Raw genomic sequence first — 22,765 nt, forward strand, 5'->3', positions numbered from 1 at the left:
TCAACCAACAGCTTCAGAACACCCATGTTTCTTGGTACAGATTTAATCTAAGCTCAATCTGAGAAATTTTCAAAAAAAAAAATTTCTCAGATCTCGCTTAGATTCAACCAACAGCTGCGGAACACCCATGTTTTTTGGTACAGAATTAATCTCAGCTCAATCCGAGTAAATTAAAAATTATTCATCTCAGATCTCGCTTAGACTTAATCAGTAACTTCAGAAAGCCCATGTTTCTTTGTACAGAATTTATCTAAGCTCAATCTGAGCAATTTAAAAAACTAATTGTCTCAGATCTCGCTTAGATTTAACGAGTAGCTTCGGAACACCCATGTTTCTTGGTACAGAATTAATCTAAGCTCATTCTGAGCAATTTAAAAAAAATAAATGTCTCAGATCTTGCTTAGACTCAACCAACAGCTTTAGAACACTCATATTCTTTAGTGCAGAATTAATCTCAGCTCAATCTGAGTAAATTTCAAATTATTCATCTCAGATCTCGCTTAGATTCAACCAGTAGCTTCAGAACGCCCATGTTCCTTGGTACAGAATTAATCTCAGCTCAATCAGAGTAAATTTAAATTTTTTCATCTCAGATCTCGCTTAGATGTAACCAGTAGCTTCGGAACACCCATGTTTCTTGGTACAGAATTAATCTCAGCTCAATCTGAGCAATTTGAAAAAAAATTAATGTCTCAGATCTCGCTTAGACTCAACCAACTGCTGCGGAGCACCCATGTTTTTTGGTACAGAATTAATCTCAGCTCAATCTGAGTAAATTTAAAATTATTCATCTCAGATCTCGCTTAGATTTAACCAGTAGCTTCGGAACACCCATGTTTCTTGGTACAGAATTAATCTAAGGTCAATCTGAGCAATTTGAAAAAATTTAAAATTATTCATCTCAGATCTCGCTTAGATTCAACCAGTAACTTCAGAAAGCCCATGTTTCTTGGTACAGAATTAATCTAAGCTCAATCTGAGCAATTTGAAAAAAATAAATGTCTCAGATCTTGCTTAGACTCAACCAACAGCTTGAGAATACCCATATTGTTTAGTGCAGAATTAATCTCAGCTCAATCTGAGCAATTTGAAAAAAATAAATGTCTCAGATCTCGCTTAGATTCAACCAACTGCTGCGGAACACCCATGTTTTTTGGTACAGAATTAATCTCAGCTCAATCTAAGCAATTTGAAAAAAATTAATGTCTCAGATCTCGCTTAGATTCAACCAACAGCTTCAGAACACCCATGTTTCTTGGTACAGAATTAATCTAAGCTCAATCTGAGCAATTTGAAAAACATAAATGTCTCAGATCTCGCATAGATTCAACGAACAGCTGCGGAACACCCATGTTTTTTGGTAAGGAATTAATCTCAGCTCAATCTGAGTAAATTTAAAATTATTCATCTCAGATCTAGCTTAGATTTAACCAGTAGCTTCGGAACACCCATGTTTCTTGGTACAGAATTAATCTAAGGTCAATCTGAGCAATTTGAAAAACATAAATGTCTCAGATCTCGCTTAGATTCAACCAACAGCTGCGGAGCACCCATGTTTTTTGGTACAGAATTAATCTCAGCTCAATCTGAGTAAATTAAAAAAAATTCATCTCAGAACTTGCTTAGATTCAACCAGTAACTTCAGAAAGCCCATGTTTCTTGGTACAGAATTCTTCTAAGCTCAATCTGAGCAATTTGAAAAAAATAAATGTGTCAGATCTCGCTTAGATTCAACCAGTAGCTTCAGAACGCCCATGTTCCTTGGTACAGAATTAATCTCATCTCAATCTGAGTGAATTTAAAATTATTCATCTCAGATCTCGCTTAGATTCAACCAACAGCTTCAGAACACCCATGTTTCTTTGTACAGAATTAATCTCAGCTCAATCTGAGCAATTTAAAAAAACATAAATGTCTCAGATCTCGCTTAGATTCAACCAACAGCTGCGGAACACCCATGTTTTTTGATACAGAATTAATCTCAGCTCAATCTGAGTAAATTTAAAATTATTCATCTCAGATCTCGCTTAGATTTAACCAGTAGCTTCGGAACACCCATGTTTCTTGGTACAGAATTAATCTAAGCTCAATCTGAGCAATTTGAAAAAAATAAATTAATCAGATCTCGCTTAGATTCAACCAACAGCTGCGGAACACCCATGTTTTTTGGTACAGAATTAATCTCAGCTCAATCCGAGTAAATTAAAAATTATTCATCTCAGATCTCGCTTAGACTCAATCAGTAACTTCAGAAAGCCCATGTTTCTTTGTACAGAATTAATCTCAGCTCAATCTGAGTAAATTTAAATTTATTCATCTCAGATCTCGCTTAGATTCAACCAACAGCTTCAGAACACCCATGTTTCTTGGTACAGAATTAATCTAAGCTCAATCTGAGCAATTTGAAAAACATAAATGTCTCAGATCTCGCATAGATTCAACGAACAGCTGCGGAACACCCATGTTTTTTGGTAAGGAATTAATCTCAGCTCAATCTGAGTAAATTTAAAATTATTCATCTCAGATCTAGCTTAGATTTAACCAGTAGCTTCGGAACACCCATGTTTCTTGGTACAGAATTAATCTAAGGTCAATCTGAGCAATTTGAAAAACATAAATGTCTCAGATCTCGCTTAGATTCAACCAACAGCTGCGGAGCACCCATGTTTTTTGGTACAGAATTAATCTCAGCTCAATCTGAGTAAATTAAAAAAAATTCATCTCAGAACTTGCTTAGATTCAACCAGTAACTTCAGAAAGCCCATGTTTCTTGGTACAGAATTCTTCTAAGCTCAATCTGAGCAATTTGAAAAAAATAAATGTGTCAGATCTCGCTTAGATTCAACCAGTAGCTTCAGAACGCCCATGTTCCTTGGTACAGAATTAATCTCATCTCAATCTGAGTGAATTTAAAATTATTCATCTCAGATCTCGCTTAGATTCAACCAACAGCTTCAGAACACCCATGTTTCTTTGTACAGAATTAATCTCAGCTCAATCTGAGCAATTTAAAAAAACATAAATGTCTCAGATCTCGCTTAGATTCAACCAACAGCTGCGGAACACCCATGTTTTTTGATACAGAATTAATCTCAGCTCAATCTGAGTAAATTTAAAATTATTCATCTCAGATCTCGCTTAGATTTAACCAGTAGCTTCGGAACACCCATGTTTCTTGGTACAGAATTAATCTAAGCTCAATCTGAGCAATTTGAAAAAAATAAATTAATCAGATCTCGCTTAGATTCGACCAACAGCTGCGGAACACCCATGTTTTTTGGTACAGAATTAATCTCAGCTCAATCCGAGTAAATTAAAAATTATTCATCTCAGATCTCGCTTAGACTCAATCAGTAACTTCAGAAAGCCCATGTTTCTTTGTACAGAATTAATCTCAGCTCAATCTGAGTAAATTTAAATTTATTCATCTCAGATCTCGCTTAGATTCAACCAACAGCTTCAGAACACCCATGTTTCTTGGTACAGAATTAATCTAAGCTCAATCTGAGCAATTTGAAAAACATAAATGTCTCAGATCTCGCATAGATTCAACGAACAGCTGCGGAACACCCATGTTTTTTGGTAAGGAATTAATCTCAGCTCAATCTGAGTAAATTTAAAATTATTCATCTCAGATCTAGCTTAGATTTAACCAGTAGCTTCGGAACACCCATATTTCTTGGTACAGAATTAATCTAAGGTCAATCTGAGCAATTTGAAAAACATAAATGTCTCAGATCTCGCTTAGATTCAACCAACAGCTGCGGAGCACCCATGTTTTTTGGTACAGAATTAATTTCAGCTCAATCTGAGTAAATTAAAAAAAATTCATCTCAGAACTTGCTTAGATTCAACCAGTAACTTCAGAAAGCCCATGTTTCTTGGTACAGAATTCTTCTAAGCTCAATCTGAGCAATTTGAAAAAAATAAATGTGTCAGATCTCGCTTAGATTCAACCAGTAGCTTCAGAACGCCCATGTTCCTTGGTACAGAATTAATCTCATCTCAATCTGAGTGAATTTAAAATTATTCATCTCAGATCTCGCTTAGATTCAACCAACAGCTTCAGAACACCCATGTTTCTTTGTACAGAATTAATCTCAGCTCAATCTGAGCAATTTGAAAAACATAAATGTCTCAGATCTCGCTTAGATTCAACCAACAGCTGCGGAACACCCATGTTTTTTGGTACAGAATTAATCTCAGCTCAATCTGAGTAAATTTAAAATTATTCATCTCAGATCTCGCTTAGATTTAACCAGTAGCTTCGGAACACCCATGTTTCTTGGTACAGAATTAATCTAAGCTCAATCTGAGCAATTTGAAAAAACTAAATTAATCAGATCTCGCTTAGATTCAACCAACAGCTACGGAACACCCATGTTTTTTGGTACAGAATTAATCTCAGCTCAATCCGAGTAAATTAAAAATTATTCATCTCAGATCTCGCTTAGACTCAATCAGTAACTTCAGAAAGCCCATGTTTCTTTGTACAGAATTTATCTAAGCTCAATCTGAGCAATTTAAAAAACTAAATGTCTCAGATCTTGCTTAGATTTAACCAGTAGCTTCAGAACGCCCATGTTTCTTGGTACAGAATTAATCTCAGCTCAATCTGAGTAAATTTAAAATTATTCATCTTAGATCTCGCTTAGATTCAAATCAGTAGCTTCAGAAAGCCCATGTTTCTTGGTACAGAATTTATCTAAGCTCAATCTGAGCAATTTAAAAAACTAATTGTCTCAGATCTCGCTTAGATTTAACGAGTAGCTTCGGAACACCCATGTTTCTTGGTACAGAATTAATCTAAGCTCAATCTGAGCAATTTAAAAAAAATAAATGTCTCAGATCTTGCTTAGACTCAACCGACAGCTTTAGAACACCCATATTCTTTAGTGCAGAATTAATCTCAGCTCAATCTGAGTAAATTTAAAATTATTCATCTCAGATCTCGCTTAGATTCAACCAGTAGCTTCAGAACGCCCATGTTCCTTGGTACAGAATTAATCTCAGCTCAATCTGAGTAAATTTAAAATGTTTCATCTCAGATCTCGCTTAGATGTAACCAGTAGCTTTGGAACACCCATGTTTCTTGGTACAGAATTAATCTCAGCTCAATCTGAGCAATTTGAAAAAAAAATAATGTCTCAGATCTCGCTTAGATTCAACCAACTGCTTCGGAACACCCATGTTTTTTGGTACAGAATTAATCTCAGCGAGATCTGAGTAAATTTAAAATTATTCATCTCAGATCTCGCTTAGATTTAACCAGTAGCTTCGGAACACCCATGTTTCTTGGTACAGAATTCTTCTAAGCTCAATCTGAGCAATTTGAAAAAAATAAATGTCTCAGATCTAGCTTAGATTCAACCAACTGCTGCGGAGCACCCATGTTTTTTGGTACAGAATTAATCTCAGCGAGATCTGAGTAAATTTAAAATTATTCATCTCAGATCTCGCTTAGATTTAACCAGTAGCTTCGGAACACCCATGTTTCTTGGTACAGAATTAATCTAAGGTCAATCTGAGCAATTTGAAAAAATTTAAAATTATTGATCTCAGATCTCGCTTAGATTCAACCAGTTACTTCAGAAAGCCCATGTTTCTAGGTACAGAATTAATCTCAGCTCAATCTGAGTGAATTAATCTCAGCTCAATCTGAGTAAATTAAAAAAAATTCTTCTCAGAACTTGCTTAGATTCAACCAGTAACTTCAGAAAGCCCATGTTTCTTGGTACAGAATTCTTCTAAGCTCAATCTGAGCAATTTGAAAAAAATAAATGTCTCAGATCTTGCTTAGACTCAACCAACAGCTTCAGAACACCCATATTCTATAGTGTAGAATTTATCTCAGCTCAATCTGAGTAAATTTAAAATTATTCATCTCAGATCTCGCTTAGCTTCAACCAACAGCTTCAGAAAGCCCATGTTTCTTGGTACAGAATTCTTCTAAGCTCAATCTGAGCAATTTGAAAAAAATAAATGTCTCAGATCTCGCTTAGACTCAACCAACAGCTTCAGAACACCCATATTCTTTAGTGTAGAATTTATCTCAGCTCAATCTGAGTAAATTTAAATTATTCATCTCAGATCTCGCTTAGCTTCAACCAACAGCTTCAGAACACCCATGTTTCTCGGTACAGAATTAATCTAAGGTCAATCTGAGCAATTTGAAAAAAATAAATGTCTCAGATCTCGCTTAGATTCAACCAACTGCTGCGGAGCACCCATGTTTTTTGGTACAGAATTAATCTCAGCTCAATCTGAGTAAATTTAAATTTATTCATCTCAGATCTCGCTTAGATTCAACCAACAGCTTCAGAACACCCATGTTTCTTGGTACAGAATTAATCTAAGCTCAATCTGAGCAATTTGAAAAACATAAATGTCTCAGATCTCGCATAGATTCAACCAACAGCTGCGGAACACCCATGTTTTTTGGTAAGGAATTAATCTCAGCTCAATCTGAGTAAATTTAAAATTATTCATCTCAGATCTAGCTTAGATTTAACCAGTAGCTTCGGAACACCCATGTTTCTTGGTACAGAATTAATCTAAGGTCAATCTGAGCAATTTGAAAAACATAAATGTCTCAGATCTCGCTTAGATTCAACCAACAGCTGCGGAGCACCCATGTTTTTTGGTACAGAATTAATCTCAGGTCAATCTGAGTAAATTAAAAAAAATTCATCTCAGAACTTGCTTAGATTCAACCAGTAACTTCAGAAAGCCCATGTTTCTTGGTACAGAATTCTTCTAAGCTCAATCTGAGCAATTTGAAAAAAATAAATGTGTCAGATCTCGCTTAGATTCAACCAGTAGCTTCAGAACGCCCATGTTCCTTGGTACATAATTAATCTCATCTCAATCTGAGTAAATTTAAAATTATTCATCTCAGATCTCGCTTAGATTCAACCAACAGCTTCAGAACACCCATGTTTCTTGGTACAGAATTAATCTCAGCTCAATCTGAGCAATTTGAAAAACATAAATGTCTCAGATCTCGCTTAGATTCAACCTACAGCTGCGGAACACCCATGTTTTTTGGTACAGAATTAATCTCAGCTCAATCTGAGTAAATTTAAAATTATTCATCTCAGATCTCGCTTAGATTTAACCAGTAGCTTCGGAACACCCATGTTTCTTGGTACAGAATTAATCTAAGCTCAATCTGAGCAATTTGAAAAAAATAAATTTCTCAGATCTCGCTTAGATTCAACCAACTGCTGCGGAACACCCATGTTTTTTGGTACAGAATTAATCTCAGCTCAATCCGAGTAAATTAAAAATTATTCATCTCAGATCTCGCTTAGACTCAATCAGTAACTTCAGAAAGCCCATGTTTCTTTGTACAGAATTTATCTAAGCTCAATCTGATCAATTTAAAAAACTAAATGTCTCAGATCTTGCTTAGATTTAACCAGTAGCTTCAGAACGCCCATGTTTCTTGGTACAGAATTAATCTCAGCTCAATCTGAGTAAATTTAAAATTATTCATCTTAGATCTCGCTTAGATTCAAAACAGTAGCTTCAGAAAGCCCATGTTTCTTGGTACAGAATTTATCTAAGCTCAATCTGAGCAATTTAAAAAACTAATTGTCTCAGATCTCGCTTAGATTTAACGAGTAGCTTCGGAACACCCATGTTTCTTGGTACAGAATTAATCTAAGCTCAATCTGAGCAATTTAAAAAAAATAAATGTCTCAGATCTTGCTTAGACTCAACCGACAGCTTTAGAACACCCATATTCTTTAGTGCAGAATTAATCTCAGCTCAATCTGAGTAAATTTAAAATTATTCATCTCAGATCTCGCTTAGATTCAACCAGTAGCTTCAGAACGCCCATGTTCCTTGGTACAGAATTAATCTCAGCTCAATCTGAGTAAATTTAAAATTTTTCATCTCAGATCTCGCTTAGATGTAACCAGTAGCTTCGATACACCCATGTTTCTTGGTACAGAATTAATCTCAGCTCAATCTGAGCAATTTGAAAAAAAATTAATGTCTCAGATCTCGCTTAGATTCAACCAACTGCTGCGGAGCACCCATGTTTTTTGGTACAGAATTAATCTCAGCGAGATCTGAGTAAATTTAAAATTATTCATCTCAGATCTCGCTTAGATTTAACCAGTAGCTTCGGAACACCCATGTTTCTTGGTACAGAATTCTTCTAAGCTCAATCTGAGCAATTTGAAAAAAATAAATGTCTCAGATCTAGCTTAGATTCAACCAACTGCTGCGGAGCACCCATGTTTTTTGGTACAGAATTAATCTCAGCGAGATCTGAGTAAATTTAAAATTATTCATCTCAGATCTCGCTTAGATTTAACCAGTAGCTTCGGAACACCCATGTTTCTTGGTACAGAATTAATCTAAGGTCAATCTGAGCAATTTGAAAAAATTTAAAATTATTGATCTCAGAACTTGCTTAGATTCAACCAGTAACTTCAGAAAGCCCATGTTTCTTGGTACAGAATTCTTCTAAGCTCAATCTGAGCAATTTGAAAAAAATAAATGTTTCAGATCTTGCTTAGACTCAACCAACAGCTTCAGAACACCCATATTCTTTAGTGTAGAATTTATCTCAGCTCAATCTGAGTAAATTTAAAAACATAAATGTCTCAGATCTCGCATAGATTCAACGAACAGCTGCGGAACACCCATGTTTTTTGGTAAGGAATTAATCTCAGCTCAATCTGAGCAATTTAAAAAAAATAAATGTCTCAGATCTTGCTTAGACTCAACCGACAGCTTTAGAAGACCCATATTCTTTAGTGCAGAATTAATCTCAGCTCAATCTGAGTAAATTTAAAATTTTTCATCTCAGATCTCGCTTAGATGTAACCAGTAGCTTCGGAACACCCATGTTTCTTGGTACAGAATTAATCTCAGCTCAATCTGAGCAATTTGAAAAAAAATTAATGTCTCAGATCTCGCTTAGATTCAACCAACTGCTGCGGAGCACCCATGTTTTTTGGTACAGAATTAATCTCAGCGAGATCTGAGTAAATTTAAAATTATTCATCTCAGATCTGGCTTAGACTCAACCAACAGCTTCAGAACACCCATATTGTTTAGTGCAGAATTAATCTCAGCTCAATCTGAGCAATTTGAAAAAAATAAATGTCTCAGATCTCGCTTAGATTCAACCAACAGCTGCGGAACACCCATGTTTTTTGGTACAGAATTAATCTCAGCTCAATCCGAGTAAATTTAAAATTATTCATCTCAGATCTCGCTTAGATTCAACCAGTAGCTTCAGAACGCCCATGTTCCTTGGTACAGAATTAATCTCAGCTCAATCTGAGTAAATTTAAAATTTTTCATCTCAGATCTCGCTTAGATGTAACCAGTAGCTTCGGAACACCCATGTTTCTTGGTACAGAATTAATCTCAGCTCAATCTGAGCAATTTGAAAAAAAATTAATGTCTCAGATCTCGCTTAGATTCAACCAACTGCTGCGGAGCACCCATGTTTTTTGGTACAGAATTAATCTCAGCGAGATCTGAGTAAATTTAAAATTATTCATCTCAGATCTCGCTTAGATTTAACCAGTAGCTTCGGAACACCCATGTTTCTTGGTACAGAATTCTTCTAAGCTCAAGCTGAGCAATTTGAAAAAAATAAATGTCTCAGATCTCGCTTAGATTCAACCAACTGCTGCGGAGCACCCATGTTTTTTGGTACAGAATTAATCTCAGCGAGATCTGAGTAAATTTAAAATTATTCATCTCAGATCTCGCTTAGATTCAACCAACAGCTGCGGAACACCCATGTTTTTTGGTACAGAATTAATCTCAGCTCAATCCGAGTAAATTAAAAATTATTCATCTCAGATCTCGCTTAGACTCAATCAGTAACTTCAGAAAGCCCATGTTTCTTTGTACAGAATTTATCTAAGCTCAATCTGATCAATTTAAAAAACTAAATGTCTCAGATCTTGCTTAGATTTAACCAGTAGCTTCAGAACGCCCATGTTTCTTGGTACAGAATTAATCTCAGCTCAATCTGAGTAAATTTAAAATTATTCATCTTAGATCTCGCTTAGATTCAAATCAGTAGCTTCAGAAAGCCCATGTTTCTTGGTACAGAATTTTTCTAAGCTCAATCTGAGCAATTTAAAAAACTAATTGTCTCAGATCTCGCTTAGATTTAACGAGTAGCTTCGGAACACCCATGTTTCTTGGTACAGAATTAATCTAAGCTCAATCTGAGCAATTTAAAAAAAATAAATGTCTCAGATCTTGCTTAGACTCAACCGACAGCTTTAGAACACCCATATTCTTTAGTGCAGAATTAATCTCAGTTCAATCTGAGTAAATTTAAAATTATTCATCTCAGATCTCGCTTAGATGTAACCAGTAGCTTCGGAACACCCATGTTTCTTGGTACAGAATTAATCTCAGCTCAATCTGAGCAATTTGAAAAAAAATTAATGTCTCAGATCTCGCTTAGATTCAACCAACTGCTGCGGAGCACCCATGTTTTTTGGTACAGAATTAATCTCAGCGAGATCTGAGTAAATTTAAAATTATTCATCTCAGATCTCGCTTAGATTTAACCAGTAGCTTCGGAACACCCATGTTTCTTGGTACAGAATTCTTCTAAGCTCAATCTGAGCAATTTGAAAAAAATAAATGTCTCAGATCTAGCTTAGATTCAACCAACTGCTGCGGAGCACCCATGTTTTTTGGTACAGAATTAATCTCAGCGAGATCTGAGTAAATTTAAAATTATTCATCTCAGATCTCGCTTAGATTTAACCAGTAGCTTCGGAACACCCATGTTTCTTGGTACAGAATTCTTCTAAGCTCAATCTGAGCAATTTGAAAAAATAAATGTCTCAGATCTAGCTTAGATTCAACCAACTGCTGCGGAGCACCCATGTTTTTTGGTACAGAATTAATCTCAGCTCAATCTGAGTAAATTTAAAATTATTCATCTCAGATCTCGCTTAGATTTAACCAGTAGCTTCGGAACACCCATGTTTCTTGGTACAGAATTAATCTAAGGTCAATCTGAGCAATTTGAAAAACATAAATGTCTCAGATCTCGCTTAGATTCAACCAACAGCTGCGGAGCACCCATGTTTTTTGGTACAGAATTAATCTCAGCTCAATCTGAGTAAATTAAAAAAAATTCATCTCAGAACTTGCATAGATTCAACCAGTAACTTCAGAAAGCCCATGTTTCTTGGTACAGAATTCTTCTAAGCTCAATCCGAGTAAATTAAAAAAAAAAAATGTCTCAGATCTTGCTTAGACTCAACCAACAGCTTCAGAATACCCATATTGTTTAGTGCAGAATTAATCTCAGCTCAATCTGAGCAATTTGAAAAAAATAAATGTCTCAGATCTCGCTTAGATTCAACCAACTGCTGCGGAACACCCATGTTTTTGGTACAGGATTAATCTCAGCTCAATCTGAGCAATTTGAAAAAAATTAATGTCTCAGATCTCGCTTAGATTCAACCAAAAGCTGCGGAACACCCATGTTTCTTTAGTGCAGAATTAAATCTCAGCCCAATCTGAGCAATTGAAAAAAAAAGAAATGTCTCAGATCTTGCTTAGACTTAACCAACAGCTTCAGAACACCCATATTCTTTAGTGCAGAATTAATCTCAGCTCAATCTGAGTAAATTTAAAATTATTCATCTCAGATCTCGCTTAGATTCAACCAGTAGCTTCAGAACGCCCATGTTTCTTGGTACAGAATTAATCTCAGCTCAATCTGAGCAATTTGAAAAAAATTAATTTCTCAGATCTCGCTTAGATTCAACCAACAGCTGCGGAACACCCATGTTTTTTGGTACAGAATTAATCTCAGCGCAATCTGAGTAAATTAAAAAATTTTCATCTCAGATCTGGCTTAGACTCAACCAACAGCTTCAGAACACCCATATTGTTTAGTGCAGAATTAATCTCAGCTCAATCTGAGCAATTTGAAAAAAATAAATGTCTCAGATCTCGCTTAGATTCAACCAACAGCTGCGGAACACCCATGTTTTTTGGTACAGAATTAATCTCAGCTCAATCCGAGTAAATTTAAAATTATTCATCTCAGATCTCGCTTAGATTCAACCAGTAGCTTCAGAACGCCCATGTTTCTTGGTACAGAATTAATCTCAGCTCAATCTGAGTAAATTTAAAATTTTTCATCTCAGATCTCGCTTAGATGTAACCAGTAGCTTCGGAACACCCATGTTTCTTGGTACAGAATTAATCTCAGCTCAATCTGAGCAATTTGAAAAAAAATTAATGTCTCAGATCTCGCTTAGATTCAACCAACTGCTGCGGAGCACCCATGTTTTTTGGTACAGAATTAATCTCAGCGAGATCTGAGTAAATTTAAAATTATTCATCTCAGATCTCGCTTAGATTTAACCAGTAGCTTCGGAACACCCATGTTTCTTGGTACAGAATTCTTCTAAGCTCAATCTGAGCAATTTGAAAAAAATAAATGTCTCAGATCTCGCTTAGATTCAACCAACTGCTGCGGAGCACCCATGTTTTTTGGTACAGAATTAATCTCAGCGAGATCTGAGTAAATTTAAAATTATTCATCTCAGATCTCGCTCAGATTCAACCAACAGCTGCGGAACACCCATGTTTTTTGGTACAGAATTAATCTCAGCTCAATCCGAGTAAATTAAAAATTATTCATCTCAGATCTCGCTTAGACTCAATCAGTAACTTCAGAAAGCCCATGTTTCTTTGTACAGAATTTATCTAAGCTCAATCTGATCAATTTAAAAAACTAAATGTCTCAGATCTTGCTTAGATTTAACCAGTAGCTTCAGAACGCCCATGTTTCTTGGTACAGAATTAATCTCAGCTCAATCTGAGTAAATTTAAAATTATTCATCTTAGATCTCGCTTAGATTCAAATCAGTAGCTTCAGAAAGCCCATGTTTCTTGGTACAGAATTTTTCTAAGCTCAATCTGAGCAATTTAAAAAACTAATTGTCTCAGATCTCGCTTAGATTTAACGAGTAGCTTCGGAACACCCATGTTTCTTGGTACAGAATTAATCTAAGCTCAATCTGAGCAATTTAAAAAAAATAAATGTCTCAGATCTTGCTTAGACTCAACCGACAGCTTTAGAACACCCATATTCTTTAGTGCAGAATTAATCTCAGCTCAATCTGAGTAAATTTAAAATTATTCATCTCAGATCTCGCTTAGATTCAACCAGTAGCTTCAGAACGCCCATGTTCCTTGGTACAGAATTAATCTCAGCTCAATCTGAGTAAATTTAAAATTTTTCATCTCAGATCTCGCTTAGATGTAACCAGTAGCTTCGGAACACCCATGTTTCTTGGTACAGAATTAATCTCAGCTCAATCTGAGCAATTTGAAAAAAAATTAATGTCTCAGATCTCGCTTAGATTCAACCAACTGCTGCGGAGCACCCATGTTTTTTGGTACAGAATTAATCTCAGCGAGATCTGAGTAAATTTAAAATTATTCATCTCAGATCTCGCTTAGATTTAACCAGTAGCTTCGGAACACCCATGTTTCTTGGTACAGAATTCTTCTAAGCTCAATCTGAGCAATTTGAAAAAAATAAATGTCTCAGATCTCGCTTAGATTCAACCAACTGCTGCGGAGCACCCATGTTTTTTGGTACAGTATTAATCTCAGCTCAATCTGAGTAAATTTAAAATTATTCATCTCAGATCTCGCTTAGATTTAACCAGTAGCTTCGGAACACCCATGTTTCTTGGTACAGAATTAATCTAAGGTCAATCTGAGCAATTTGAAAAAATTTAAAATTATTGATCTCAGATCTCGCTTAGATTCAACCAGTTACTTCAGAAAGCCCATGTTTCTTGGTACAGAATTCTTCTAAGCTCAATCTGAGCAATTTGAAAAAAATAAATGTCTCAGATCTTGCTTAGACTCAACCAACAGCTTCAGAACACCCATATTCTTTAGTGTAGAATTTATCTCAGCTCAATCTGAGTAAATTTAAAATTATTCATCTCAGATCTCGCTTAGCTTCAACCAACAGCTTCAGAAAGCCCATGTTTCTTGGTACAGAATTAATCTCAGCTCAATCTGAGTAAATTAAAAAAAATTCATCTCAGAACTTGCTTAGATTCAACCAGTAACTTCAGAAAGCCCATGTTTCTTGGTACAGAATTCTTCTAAGCTCAATCTGAGCAATTTGAAAAAAATAAATGTCTCAGATCTTGCTTAGACTCAACCAACAGCTTCAGAACACCCATATTCTTTAGTGTAGAATTTATCTCAGCTCAATCTGAGTAAATTTAAAATTATTCATCTTAGATCTCGCTTAGCTTCAACCAACAGCTTCAGAAAGCCCATGTTTCTTGGTACAGAATTCTTCTCAGCTCAATCTGAGCAATTTGAAAAAAATAAATGTCTCAGATCTCGCTTAGACTCAACCAACAGCTTCAGAACACCCATATTCTTTAGTGTAGAATTTATCTCAGCTCAATCTGAGTAAATTTAAATTATTCATCTCAGATCTCGCTTAGCTTCAACCAACAGCTTCAGAACACCCATGTTTCTCGGTACAGAATTAATCTAAGGTCAATCTGAGCAATTTGAAAAAAATAAATGTCTCAGATCTCGCTTAGATTCAACCAACTGCTGCGGAGCACCCATGTTTTTTGGTACAGAATTAATCTCAGCTCAATCTGAGTAAATTTAAATTTATTCATCTCAGATCTCGCTTAGATTCAACCAACAGCTTCAGAACACCCATGTTTCTTGGTACAGAATTAATCTAAGCTCAATCTGAGCAATTTGAAAAACATAAATGTCTCAGATCTCGCATAGATTCAACCAACAGCTGCGGAACACCCATGTTTTTTGGTAAGGAATTAATCTCAGCTCAATCTGAGTAAATTTAAAATTATTCATCTCAGATCTAGCTTAGATTTAACCAGTAGCTTCGGAACACCCATGTTTCTTGGTACAGAATTAATCTAAGGTCAATCTGAGCAATTTGAAAAACATAAATGTCTCAGATCTCGCTTAGATTCAACCAACAGCTGCGGAGCACCCATGTTTTTTGGTACAGAATTAATTTCAGCTCAATCTGAGTAAATTAAAAAAAATTCATCTCAGAACTTGCTTAGATTCAACCAGTAACTTCAGAAAGCCCATGTTTCTTGGTACAGAATTCTTCTAAGCTCAATCTGAGCAATTTGAAAAAAATAAATGTGTCAGATCTCGCTTAGATTCAACCAGTAGCTTCAGAACGCCCATGTTCCTTGGTACAGAATTAATCTCAGCTCAATCTGAGTAAATTTAAAATTATTCATCTCAGATCTCGCTTAGATTTAACCAGTAGCTTCGGAACACCCATGTTTCTTGGTACAGAATTAATCTAAGCTCAATCTGAGCAGTTTGAAAAAAATAAATTAATCAGATCTCGCTTAGATTCAACCAACAGCTGCGGAACACCCATGTTTTTTGGTACAGAATTAATCTCAGCTCAATCTGAGTAAATTTAAAATTATTCATCTCAGATCTCGCTTAGATTTAACCAGTAGCTTCGGAACACCCATGTTTCTTGGTACAGAATTAATCTAAGCTCAATCTGAGCAATTTGAAAAAAATAAATTAATCAGATCTCGCTTAGATTCAACCAACAGCTGCGGAACACCCATGTTTTTTGGTACAGAATTAATCTCAGCTCAATCTGAGTAAATTAAAAATTATTCATCTCAGATCTCGCTTAGACTCAATCAGTAACTTCAGAAAGCCCATGTTTCTTTGTACAGAATTTATCTAAGCTCAATCTGAGCAATTTAAAAAACTAAATGTCTCAGATCTTGCTTAGATTTAACCAGTAGCTTCAGAACGCCCATGTTTCTTGGTACAGAATTAATCTCAGCTCAATCTGAGTAAATTTAAAATTATTCATCTTAGATCTCGCTTAGATTCAAATCAGTAGCTTCAGAAAGCCCATGTTTCTTGGTACAGAATTTATCTATGCTCAATCTGAGCAATTTAAAAAACTAATTGTCTCAGATCTCGCTTAGATTTAACGAGTAGCTTCGGAACACCCATGTTTCTTGGTACAGAATTAATCTAAGCTCAATCTGAGCAATTTAAAAAAAATAAATGTCTCAGATCTTGCTTAGACTCAACCGACAGCTTTAGAACACCCATATTCTTTAGTGCAGAATTAATCTCAGCTCAATCTGAGTAAATTTAAAATTATTCATCTCAGATCTCGCTTAGATTCAACCAGTAGCTTCAGAACGCCCATGTTCCTTGGTTGGTACAGAATTAATCTCAGCTCAATCTGAGCAATTTGAAAAAAAATTAATGTCTCAGATCTCGCTTAGATTCAACCAACTGCTGCGGAGCACCCATGTTTTTTGGTACAGAATTAATCTCAGCGAGATCTGAGTAAATTTAAAATTATTCATCTCAGATCTCGCTTAGATTTAACCAGTAGCTTCGGAACACCCATGTTTCTTGGTACAGAATTCTTCTAAGCTCAATCTGAGCAATTTGAAAAAAATAAATGTCTCAGATCTAGCTTAGATTCAACCAACTGCTGCGGAGCACCCATGTTTTTTGGTACAGAATTAATCTCAGCGAGATCTGAGTAAATTTAAAATTATTCATCTCAGATCTCGCTTAGATTTAACCAGTAGCTTCGGAACACCCATGTTTCTTGGTACAGAATTAATCTAAGGTCAATCTGAGCAATTTGAAAAAATTTAAAATTATTGATCTCAGATCTCGCTTAGATTCAACCAGTTACTTCAGAAAGCCCATGTTACTTGGTACAGAATTAATCTCAGCTCAATCTGAGTAAATTAAAAAAAATTCTTCTCAGAACTTGCTTAGATTCAACCAGTAACTTCAGAAAGCCCATGTTTCTTGGTACAGAATTCTTCTAAGCTCAATCTGAGCAATTTGAAAAAAATAAATGTCTCAGATCTTGCTTAGACTCAACCAACAGCTTCAGAACACCCATATTCTTTAGTGTAGAATTTATCTCAGCTCAATCTGAGTAAATTTAAAATTATTCATCTCAGATCTCGCTTAGCTTCAACCAACAGCTTCAGAAAGCCCATGTTTCTTGGTACAGAATTCTTCTAAGCTCAATCTGAGCAATTTGAAAAAAATAAATGTCTCAGATCTCGCTTAGACTCAACCAACAGCTTCAGAACACCCATATTCTTTAGTGTAGAATTTATCTCAGCTCAATCTGAGTAAATTTAAATTATTCATCTCAGATCTCGCTTAGCTTCAACCAACAGCTTCAGAACACCCATGTTTCTCGGTACAGAATTAATCTAAGGTCAATCTGAGCAATTTGAAAAAAATAAATGTCTCAGATCTCGCTTAGATTCAACCAACTGCTGCGGAGCACCCATGTTTTTTGGTACAGAATTAATCTCAGCTCAATCTGAGTAAATTTAAATTTATTCATCTCAGATCTCGCTTAGATTCAACCAACAGCTTCAGAACACCCATGTTTCTTGGTACAGAATTAATCTAAGCTCAATCTGAGCAATTTGAAAAACATAAATGTCTCAGATCTCGCATAGATTCAACCAACAGCTGCGGAACACCCATGTTTTTTGGTAAGGAATTAATCTCAGCTCAATCTGAGTAAATTTAAAATTATTCATCTCAGATCTAGCTTAGATTTAACCAGTAGCTTCGGAACACCCATGTTTCTTGGTACAGAATTAATCTAAGGTCAATCTGAGCAATTTGAAAAACATAAATGTCTCAGATCTCGCTTAGATTCAACCAACAGCTGCGGAGCACCCATGTTTTTTGGTACAGAATTAATCTCAGCTCAATCTGAGTAAATTAAAAAAAATTCATCTCAGAACTTGCTTAGATTCAACCAGTAACTTCAGAAAGCCCATGTTTCTTGGTACAGAATTCTTCTAAGCTCAATCTGAGCAATTTGAAAAAAATAAATGTGTCAGATCTCGCTTAGATTCAACCAGTAGCTTCAGAACGCCCATGTTCCTTGGTACAGAATTAATCTCATCTCAATCTGAGTGAATTTAAAATTATTCATCTCAGATCTCGCTTAGATTCAACCAACAGCTTCAGAACACCCATGTTTCTTTGTACAGAATTAATCTCAGCTCAATCTGAGCAATTTGAAAAACATAAATGTCTCAGATCTCGCTTAGATTCAACCTACAGCTGCGGAACACCCATGTTTTTTGGTACAGAATTAATCTCAGCTCAATCTGAGTAAATTTAAAATTATTCATCTCAGATCTCGCTTAGATTTAACCAGTAGCTTCGGAACACCCATGTTTCTTGGTACAGAATTAATCTAAGCTCAATCTGAGCAATTTGAAAAAAATAAATTTCTCAGATCTCGCTTAGATTCAACCAACAGCTGCGGAACACCCATGTTTTTTGGTACAGAATTAATCTCAGCTCAATCCGAGTAAATTAAAAATTATTCATCTCAGATCTCGCTTAGACTCAATCAGTAACTTCAGAAAGCCTATGTTTCTTTGTACAGAATTTATCTAAGCTCAATCTGAGCAATTTAAAAAACTAAATGTCTCAGATCTTGCTTAGATTTAACCAGTAGCTTCAGAACGCCCATGTTTCTTGGTACAGAATTAATCTCAGCTCAATCTGAGTAAATTTAAAATTATTCATCTTAGATCTCGCTTAGATTCAAATCAGTAGCTTCAGAAAGCCCATGTTTCTTGGTACAGAATTTATCTAAGCTCAATCTGAGCAATTTAAAAAACTAATTGTCTCAGATCTCGCTTAGATTTAACGAGTAGCTTCGGAACAACCATGTTTCTTGGTACAGAATTAATCTAAGCTCAATCTGAGCAATTTAAAAAAAATAAATGTCTCAGATCTTGCTTAGACTCAACCGACAGCTTTAGAACACCCATATTCTTTAGTGCAGAATTAATCTCAGCTCAATCTGAGTAAATTTAAAATTATTCATCTCAGATCTCGCTTAGATTCAACCAGTAGCTTCAGAACGCCCATGTTCCTTGGTACAGAATTAATCTCAGCTCAATCTGAGTAAATTTAAAATTTTTCATCTCAGATCTCGCTTAGATGTAACCAGTAGCTTCGGAACACCCATGTTTCTTGGTACAGAATTAATCTCAGCTCAATCTGAGCAATTTGAAAAAAAATTAATGTCTCAGATCTCGCTTAGATACAACCAACTGCTGCGGAACACCCATGTTTTTTGGTACAGAATTAATCTCAGCGAGATCTGAGTAAATTTAAAATTATTCATCTCAGATCTCGCTTAGATTTAACCAGTAGCTTCGGAACACCCATGTTTCTTGGTACAGAATTCTTCTAAGCTCAATCTGAGCAATTTGAAAAAAATAAATGTCTCAGATCTAGCTTAGATTCAACCAACTGCTGCGGAGCACCCATGTTTTTTGGTACAGAATTAATCTCAGCGAGATCTGAGTAAATTTAAAATTATTCATCTTAGATCTCGCTTAGATTTAACCAGTAGCTTCGGAACACCCATGTTTCTTGGTACAGAATTAATCTAAGGTCAATCTGAGCAATTTGAAAAAATTTAAAATTATTGATCTCAGATCTCGCTTAGATTCAACCAGTTACTTCAGAAAGCCCATGTTTCTTGGTACAGAATTAATCTCAGCTCAATCTGAGTAAATTAAAAAAAAATCATCTCAGAACTTGCTTAGATTCAACCAGTAACTTCAGAAAGCCCATGTTTCTTGGTACAGAATTCTTCTAAGCTCAATCTGAGCAATTTGAAAAAAATAAATGTCTCAGATCTTGCTTAGACTCAACCAACAGCTTCAGAACACCCATATTCTTTAGTGTAGAATTTATCTCAGCTCAATCTGAGTAAATTTAAAATTATTCATCTCAGATCTCGCTTAGATTTAACGAGTAGCTTCGGAACACCCATGTTTCTTGGTACAGAATTAATCTAAGCTCAATCTGAGCAATTTAAAAAAAATAAATGTCTCAGATCTTGCTTAGACTCAACCGACAGCTTTAGAACACCCATATTCTTTAGTGCAGAATTAATCTAAGCTCAATCTGAGTAAATTTAAAATTATTCATCTCAGATCTCGCTTAGATTCAACCAGTAGCTTCAGAACGCCCATGTTCCTTGGTACAGAATTAATCTCAGCTCAATCTGAGTAAATTTAAAATTTTTCATCTCAGATCTCGCTTAGCTTCAACCAACAGCTTCAGAACACCCATGTTTCTTGGTACAGAATTAATCTAAGCTCAATCTGAGAAATTTGAAAAAAATTAATTTCTCAGATCTCACTTAGATTCAACCAACAGCTGCGGAATACCCATGTTTTTTGGTACAGAATTAATCTCAGCGCAATCTGAGTAAATTAAAAAATTTTCATCTCAGATCTTGCTTAGATTCAACCAGCAACTTAAAAAAGCCCATGTTTCTTGGTACAGAATTCTTCTAAGCTCAATCTGAGCAATTTGAAAAAAATAAATGTCTCAGATCTTGCTTAGACTCAACCAACAGCTTCAGAACACCCATATTCTTTAGTGCAGAATCAATCTCAGCTCAATCTGGGTAAATTTAAAATTATTCATCTCAGATCTCGCTTAGATTCAACCAGTAGCTTCAGAACGCCCATGTTCCTTGGTACAGAATTAATCTCATCTCAATCTGAGTAAATTTAAAATTATTCATCTCAGATCTCGCTTAGATTCAACCAGTAACTTCAGAAAGCCCATGTTTCTTGGTACAGAATTCTTCTAAACTCAATCTGAGCAATTTGAAAAAAATAAATTTCTCAGATCTCGCTTAGATTGAACCAACAGCTGCGGAACACCCATGTTTTTTGGTACAGAATTAATCTCAGCTCAATCTGAGTAAATTAAAAAGAATTCATCTCAGAACTTGCTTAGATTCAACCAGTAACTTCAGAAAGCCCATGTTTCTTGGTACAGAATTCTTCTAAGCTCAATCTGAGCAATTTGAAAAAAATAAATGTGTCAGATCTCGCTTAGATTCAACCAGTAGCTTCAGAACGCCCATGTTCCTTGGTACAGAATTAATCTCATCTCAATCTGAGTGAATTTAAAATTATTCATCTCAGATCTCGCTTAGATTCAACCAACAGCTTCAGAACACCCATGTTTCTTTGTACAGAATTAATCTCAGCTCAATCTGAGCAATTTGAAAAACATAAATGTCTCAGATCTCGCTTAGATTCAACCAACAGCTGCGGAACACCCATGTTTTTTGGTACAGAATTAATCTCAGCTCAATCTGAGTAAATTTAAAATTATTAATCTCAGATCTCGCTTAGATTTAACTAGTAGCTTCGGAACACCCATGTTTCTTTGTACAGAATTTATCTAAGCTCAATCTGAGCAATTTAAAAAACTAAATGTCTCAGATCTTGCTTAGATTTAACCAGTAGCTTCAGAACGCCCATGTTTCTTGGTACAGAATTAATCTCAGCTCAATCTGAGTAAATTTAAAATTATTCATCTTAGATCTCGCTTAGATTCAAATCAGTAGCTTCAGAAAGCCCATGTTTCTTGGTACAGAATTTATCTAAGCTCAATCTGAGCAATTTAAAAAACTAATTGTCTCAGGTCTCACTTAGATTTAACGAGTAGTTTCGGAACACCCATGTTTCTTGGTACAGAATTAATCTAAGCTCAATCTGAGCAATTTAAAAAAAATAAATGTCTCAGATCTTGCTTAGACTCAACCAACAGCTTTAGAACACCCATATTCTTTAGAGCAGAATTAATCTCAGCTCAATCTGAGTAAATTTAAAATTATTCATCTCAGATCTCGCTTAGATTCAACCAGTAGCTTCAGAACGCCCATGTTCCTTGGTACAGAATTAATCTCAGCTCAATCTGAGCAATTTGAAAAAAAATTAATGTCTCAGATCTCGCTTAGATTCAACCAACCGCTGCGGAGCACCCATGTTTTTTGGTACAGAATTAATCTCAGCTCAATCTGAGTAAATTTAAAATTATTCATCTCAGATCTCGCTTAGATTCAACCAGTAACTTCAGAAAGCCCATGTTTCTTGGTACAAAATTAATCTCAGCTCAATCTGAGCAATTTGAAAAAAAATTAATGTCTCAGATCTCGCTTAGATTCAACCAACCGCTGCGGAGCACCCATGTTTTTTGGTACAGAATTAATCTCAGCTCAATCTGAGTAAATTTAAAATTATTCATCTCAGATCTCGCTTAGATTCAACCAGTAACTTCAGAAAGCCCATGTTTCTTGGTACAGAATTAATCTCAGCTCAATCTGAGCAATTTGAAAAAAAATTAATGTCTCAGATCTCGCTTAGATTCAACCAACCGCTGCGGAGCACCCATGTTTTTTGGTACAGAATTAATCTCGAATCAATCTGAGTAAATTTAAAATTATTCATCTCAGATGTCGCTTAGATTCAACCAGTAACTTCAGAAAGCCCATGTTTCTTGGTACAGAATTCTTCTAAACTCAATCTGAGCAATTTGAAAAAAATAAATGTCTCAGATCTTGCTTAGACTCAACCAACAGCTTCAGAACAACCATATTGTTTAGTGCAGAATTAATCTCAGCTCAATCTGAGCAATTTGAACAAAATAAATGTCTCAGATCTCGCTTAGATTCAACCAACAGCTGCGGAACACCCATGTTTCTTGGTACAGAATTAATCTAAGGTCAATCTGAGCAATTTGAAAACAAATTAAAATTATTCATCTCAGATCTCGCTTAGATTCAACCAGTATTTTCAGAAAGCCCATGTTTCTTGGTACAGAATTAATC

Source organism: Asterias amurensis, chromosome 5, assembly GCF_032118995.1.
Source record: "Asterias amurensis chromosome 5, ASM3211899v1".
NCBI lineage: Eukaryota > Metazoa > Echinodermata > Asteroidea > Forcipulatida > Asteriidae > Asterias > Asterias amurensis.